The sequence below is a fragment of the Ictalurus furcatus genome, chromosome 3 (assembly GCF_023375685.1).
Source record: "Ictalurus furcatus strain D&B chromosome 3, Billie_1.0, whole genome shotgun sequence".
Classification (NCBI taxonomy): Eukaryota; Metazoa; Chordata; class Actinopteri; order Siluriformes; family Ictaluridae; genus Ictalurus; species Ictalurus furcatus.
The window spans coordinates 32,611,181-32,618,712 of NC_071257.1; positions in this window are offsets into that span (position 1 = coordinate 32,611,181).

Consider the following 7,532-nt stretch of genomic DNA (forward strand, 5'->3'; position numbering starts at 1 on the left):
CCTGAGAACACCTGCAAAATAGATCCGATTTGCAAAGGACTGCACGGCTTTCAAATAAACAAAATGGTACATCTAGCCTGTGTAGCTGTTATAGATATGCAATTTGAGGCGGTTCTGTGTAAAAGTGAAAAATATAGGGTTGATAGAGTGATTTGTGACCAGTGGTGTGATTTACTGCTGCTTTGGAAGTCTTTGTAAATTATTGCGACTGAAGGGCAGGTATTACATTTGTAGAAGCTTGTTTCTGTCATTTCAGGACAAAGATAAATGAATAAATGATAAAGACAGCATTTGTGATCGTGTATTACTGTAATAAGGTTGGCTTTGTTGTTGTTGTATAAAAAATAATAAGTGATGACATGGTGTGATGTTGTTGCCACCAACAAGTTGATTATTTTCCAATAAGGATCAGCACATCTTGAAGTGTTTTATTCCTCTTATACTATAGCAGTTTTCCAGCAATTACAATTTTTAAAAAAAAATTTTTTTAAAGATCATACTTTTTGTCCTTTCAAAATTACACTTAATGTTGTGGAACATTTGTTCCTTCACCAGCCTTGCTTACTGTTAATAAGACAAAAATATTACAGCTTGTCATGCCACCGGGAATCCTTGAAAGCCAATTATATGTAAATTACTACGACTGAAGGGCAGGTATTACATTTGTAGAGACTTGTTTCAGGACCAGAAAAAAATTCCCTAGCAATAACGAAAAAAATCTTACCTTTCGACTATATAATACCACAGTAAAGATGACTTTATTTGCTTTTGCATTGCTAATTAAGGAATAAAACCTATCGGGATGTGATGTTATATAAAAGTATTCAATGATGACGTTTTGCGATGCTGGTCCAACCCCCGAAATTAATTATTGTCCAATATCAGCACATCCTGAAGTGTTTTATTCCTCTGATACCACAGTAACTTTCCAACACTTCCAAATTGTCTCGTCACGTCTGTCACGGATTTCCCCTCACACTGAGCGCCGGAGTGAGCAGCGAGCTCAACTGCCCGAAGCGCAACAGAGCGTGCTTCCGGGTTTTTCAGTGATATTGACTTTTTTTCTTTTGACACGTGTGTTTTGTTTTGGTTTATGTCCTGTCTCCATCCTTATACTGTATGATTGGTTATTTCCTAGGGGCTGCGGGGGTTTCCTCTGGGTACTCCGTTTTCCTCCCCCAGTCCAAAGACATGCATGGTAGGCTGATTGGCATGTCCAAAGTGTCCGTAGAGTATGAATGGGTGTGTGATTGTGCCCTGCGATGGATTGGCACCCTGTCCAGGGTGTACCCCGCCTTGTGCCCGATGCTCCCTGGGATAGGCTCCAGGTTTCCCCGTGACCCTGAAAAGGATAAAGCGGTATAGAAGATGGATGGATGGTAATTTCCTAATCAATCCTCTGATGATCTGTGCATTTAAACGCCTCGTGTGTCTTGGTTCCCCGTGAAGTATTGTGAGTGTCTGTACCACACTAAACCTTTTGATCCTCGGCTTTCGCTTCGTGGTTTTACTCCTGTTCTCGTCCTTGTTTCTGGATTCTAGTCTAAGCCCTGTTTATGCCTGTTTTCCAATTGCCCAACCCCTCTCGCTTGTTTTTGACCACTGTTTTGCCTTACATTTTTGGATTTGCCTGCCTCTCTCTCTTTCAATAAAGCTCTTAACTGCACTTCCATCCATATCCAAATCTCATTACATGACAGTATTAAAGAATGACACATCATACTTTTTGTCCCTTTATAGTTGCATTTAATGTTGTCGAATCAGCTGTCAAGAACGTGCCATAAAATCATTTTTACCGCAATCTCTAACTGCCAAAAGAATTAAAACGTCTTTATTCTACGTCACAAAGCAGATAAAGATGTCAGTCTGGCATCTTGAACATAACCTCTCCCCTGCACTGTAGAAAAGATAGCAGCAACATTTCTCATGACCTTTGACCTGCTGTGTCTCACAAGCAGGATGATAGCACACACTAATGTAACATACATACATCACAGAGCACGGCTCCAGGAGTGAAATCGGACGAAACCTGAAGTTGGGGAGTAATATGAGCATTGAATTCTTTTAACACTTCCCAGCTGGTTTGGTGGCCTGAAGCCAGGAATCCATTCTAAAACAGTTTACTGGTACTTTGAGCTATTTTTGAGTGAACATTATATTGATTTTCCAAAACAAAATAAATATAGTGAGACATTCAATAAAGTCTTAAAGGTATATAATACACCACTGTAGACAGGTAAAGGCCAAGGCAACGCAGGTTTTTTGATTATATTTAATCCATGACATGTCTTCTCTTAAACTGTAGTTGAAGCTTGATGATAGTAGATGTTTGTGGAAGGAGTCTGCAGGGCGTTGAACGGTGTCTGTGCTTGGTAGTGGTCATATGTTTTCTGCTTCTGGAAAGTCTTCAGGACAGAAGAATTTCTGGTTCTGGTTTCTCACTAACATGTATCCTCCTGCTTATCACTGCTTAAAAAAAAAAAAAAAAAAAGAGAGACTGAAATACTCTCTAAAAACTTGGACACCCATCCTTCACCGCCTTCATAACTGCCTCCACCCTTGTTCACGTCCTTTGAACATCTTTGAGATTTATTCATTCATAATATTTTCCTGATGTCTCTGTTTCATCTCTGCCAGATATTTCTTTCTTCTTAATATGTCTGGTTTAACTCATATCCAGTCTGCCACAGCCCACCTTCTGCAGATCTGTTCTGGAGAACATGTTTGTCATTCTTTCTTTTGGGTCCTTCCAAAAAAAAAAAAAAACTTCTGTTAATTTTGCCTGATGTCTGGGTTGTTATCTTGTTGCAGGATTGTAGATGGGATGCGAAAGATGGGATGTTTTTGGAACTGTACTGTAAAGCTATGAACTTTCATACACATAGTAGAACTTACAGGCCAAGACCTGTACATTTCTTGTTCTTTTCACACATACACACACACACACACACACACACACAAAACAAAAAACAACCATGATTAGACACAAATGGCGCTGGAGTTAGCATGAAACAGTTTTAAACTGCATTGAAGGAGATGTATCTTTATCGGGGATATTTCTTGCTTTGTTTTCTAGAAGCTGAGGTAACTTAGCTGTCAATGTATGACATGATCAGAAAAGTTAGATTTATTTCACTAGCTAAGGGGAGGCACAGCTAAGGTATGGGTTTAGCTGCTACAGTGCCATGCAAAGTACGTTATGTTTCCTTATGCTCTGCTTATATCATGTTCACGTAAACTGGAACTCAGACATTTACACACCTTGTTTTCCTGCTCAGAATGAGAGGACATTAGAGTTTCAGCTTCATCCCTTTTCTGGTTTAAAAAAAACCTGGCGTATACCCATTTTTCCTCACACTGACTGAGAGCTAGCATTTGGCAGAATTGAGAGCCGTCAGCCAATAAGACACGAGTGTTTCTGAGGAATCTTCCTGTAATCCCTGTCTGATTGGTCTCACCTCCGTTCACTGAAGATATAAAATTACAACAACATCTTCTTTTACCGGCGTTCAGTTATGTAGTGACAAACCGCTCCGAGTGGAGAATTATTCGGGGGTTAAAGAAAAAATCTTCAGGGATACAGCCCCAAAGGCCCAGGCCAGGTTACGCCCCTGGTTACAGCACACTGAATGAACCCAAACTTTGGCACTGTTTCATTAATTCTACAAATCAAAATAGCAACTCATTAAAATACCTAATACTTCAATAAATGTAATTCTGAAGTCACTGTGTCTGAACATTAATGGCTGATTAGAAGTGCTCAGAGTGAGCGTGCATGCTAATCACTGTATACAGTACACGCAGACAATCAAAATGGCCGTTCGTTTCTACCCCCCTTCCTCTCTCTCTGCCGCCATCCGCAAACCCCCAATTTTCCGAGCAAGTGCCCCAGTTAGGAAACCGCTTACGCCCCTCTCAGTCAGAAGTTTGAGCTCCTGCGTTTTTCCCACAGGGTATGTACCGAAATTCAGGGAGCACATTTCGACAGATGCCATCAGAGAACAAGCATATGAGTTAGCAGGCAGACTGCCATCTACGAGTTCACACGGAATGGCATTAATATGGGATGAAGAGCCCAAAACAACAACAGCACAACAACATGAAAGCCCAAAACTACTGGGACCAGGTAAAGGTTTCATCATTTTATATATTAATGGCTTGATTAACAAAGACTCAAAAACTCAACCACCAGCGCCTCCAAAAGTTACGACGCCAATGGAACTGCTGGCAGAGTTGAAACAAGTCATCAAATCACATCCCAATGAATAAAATATATGCCACTGTTGACCATGACTTATTCAAGAGCCATTAGATATTTATGCTTACATTTATGGAAAACACAATCATATTAAAATTAATTGGTGGTAAATATTAGCAGTACCCAATTAAGTCACAATACGGATATTAAGAAAGAACATTAGCTACTGAAGTGCATTCCAATAAAAAATGGTTCAAGGAATTAGCAGAGATTTGGTGTGTTGTTGTCGTTGTTGTGCTTGTTGTCATCTTTATCCAGGTCATCTTTTAGCGTCAGTGAAAATATGCATCAAAGGAAATATAAAACGGGATTTTTCAGGAAAAACGGGATACAAGACTGCTGCATGTGTCTGGTATTTGTAAGATTATACAAGCCCGATATAAAATCTTTCATTAATAAATGAATAAGTCAATGAGTAAGAGCTCTGTGGGAAAACGGGAAATCTTTCAAGCCGAGTGGTAAAATGTGTGCCAAAGATATAAATAAATTAAATTACAAACTGACAAAAGTGAGATCTGGGTTAACATACAGTAAGTAGGGTTTTTAATAATAATGCATGAAGCATGACCTTTGTGTGGCATTGTGGGAAAACCAATCACACACACACACACACACACACACAAAAAAAAAAAAAAAATCTGACCAAAGAGGAGTTCTCACTTTACTAAAACATAATGAATTAAACAAATTCCACCAAAATTATATGAAAATGTTTATGTGCTTACTTATAAACTTGCTTTGGCTTTCTGAAGAGGTCACAATCGATTAATACGAAGCCAGTTTAACAAATGCTACTCGGTCTGCTTAAAGGTGTTTTTCAATTACTGTCCTGCTAGCTAATCTTGCTTCGCTCATGAAGTGAAAGTCACGCGTTGCTCAAATTATCAGCGATGCACATGCACACCATCACTGACACTAAAGAGATTGCAGTGGACAGTACGAACATTTTTTAAAGGTAATAAAACAGTGGGGAATTTAGCCGATAGAGCAAAACTGCCTGAATGAATCAGTGATTATTTCAGCACTGATGTAAGAGCAAACAGACATCAGGAGACCGTGCCATGTCCATCAAATGCTGTGACTGGCATTTACCTCAAGAGAAGAGAAAAAAAAACGATCTATAATGCGTATGATCAAAGTACGTGTTCGTTTTCCATTGCACACGGTCCAAATGCCAATGAAATCAAGAAATAAAATATTCCTTTTAGACATGTGTGTTGGTGTCTTTCATTTGAACTGCAATTGAATGTTCTTTAAATGCAATTTTGCTCCTTTTCCCTAATTTTAAGTGTAATCAAACTTTAACATGCTTGAACAACAGATTTCAGGTCAAGATAATATATATATATACTAAAATGTCAGAATCTCTCCATGTAAAGGGTTTTCCTAGGGCGCCATAAATTTGGTGTTGGATATGAAAATAAAACACAAACATTGAACATATTCAGATTCAGGTTATGCATCTGCTGAGGTTGATTTTCTGTGCTTCGTATTCTTATCATACAAATCACCTTCATGTAGTTCACACATCTAAAGTTTCCAGAATGTTCTTGAGCGGAAGAGTCCAAGACTGAGTTTTACTCTAGTGTCTAAACCTTCGCCTTTAAACCCAAGCTCGAAAATAAATAAATTAATTAATTAATTAATTAAAATAATAATAATAATAATAATAATAATAATAATAATAATAATAATAATAATAATAATAATAATAATAATAATAATAATAATAATCAGGGATAGAAAATGTGGACTGAAGAAGAAAATAGAATTTATTTTCTTTGCTGTCAAAATGTAATACGCTGCAATTGAAAACAAGAGTTGATCAAAAAAAATGTATTTGAAAATATTTTTAAAAATGTATATAGTAAATAAATAAGAAGATAATATCTTCTCAGGATATTAGAAGATAATAATAATTGATCTCAGAGGAGTCTAGCATATTGGAAATATATCACCCTATTGTATTACATGTGGGCGCACGGTGGCTTAGTGGTTAGCACGTTCGCCTCACAGCACCAGGGTCGTGGTTCAATTCCCACCGTGGCCCTGTGTGTGCGGAGTTTGCATGTTCTCCCCGTGTTGTGGGGGTTTCCTCCGGGTACTCCGGTTTCCTCCTCCAGTCCAAAGACATGCATGGTAGGCTGATTGGCGTGTCTAAACTGTCCGTAGTGTATGAATGGGTGTGTGAGTGTGTGTGATTGTGCCCTGTGATGGATTGGCACCCTGTCCAGGGTGCATCCCACCTCGTGCCCGATGCTCCCTGGTATAGGCTCCAGGTTCCCCGTGACCCTGAAAAGGATAAGCGGTAAAGAAGATGGATGGATGGTTGTATTAGATGTAAAAATAGCACTTGATCCAGCACATCCTATTGGTTTGCATTGTATTTTTATAGCCTGCTCAAGCAATTATTCATATGCAAGTTCATGAAGCTATTAGATGCTAAATCATGGTGATGGAATTGTAATGTGTGCACAGGATGTAGGCAATTTTATTCCTTTTCTGATTAAGCTCCATCCATCCATTCATTTTCTGTACCGCTTATCCTACGCAAGGTTGCAGGGAGCCTGGATCCTATCCCAAGTTGACTTCAGGGCACAAGGTGGGGGACACCCTGTCTGGGGTGTCTGATTAAGATGCCGTCTCAATATAAAATTTCAGCATGACACATTGTGGGTGCATCAAACTATCAGACAGTACTGCTGGACTCAATATTGCTCCTCGCCCAAGCCGATATTGCGCGACGAAAATGCCCAAGGTCAGAATCGTACGTAAATGAGACATGGCTCCGTTTTAGGCAAACTCCGCCCCTTAAGCATGACTCTCACCTAGCTTCGGAATACATCTTAAGCCTGTAGTTACGTTTGAATAATGACGTGTGAATCATGCGAATTTTGAGAAGAAACGAATAAAACAATGAACAATACATACAGTATAAGAAATAAAACGAATGTGACGCATCAAAGAATTTAAATACAGTGTTGTCTTTTAGTCAAAAATGCGTTGAATGCAACAAAAAAGTGTGATGAGAATGAGCTGTAGGTGGTGTCTCGTCTCCAGCCGTGCCCTGTTTACGCCACACAACCTACTACGCCAATAAAGTAAAGCTCATTCCTGACTGGTAATAAAGATGGAATGTAAAGTGGTAATGTCTGCAATATGGCCTTATGAATAAATAACAGGTAATGGAGCTAGCGCCGTGTAGATAAAGATGCCCAACCCCAGCATCCAAAGCACAGCAAGATTTAAAAAAAAAAAAATGCTATTAATGCTG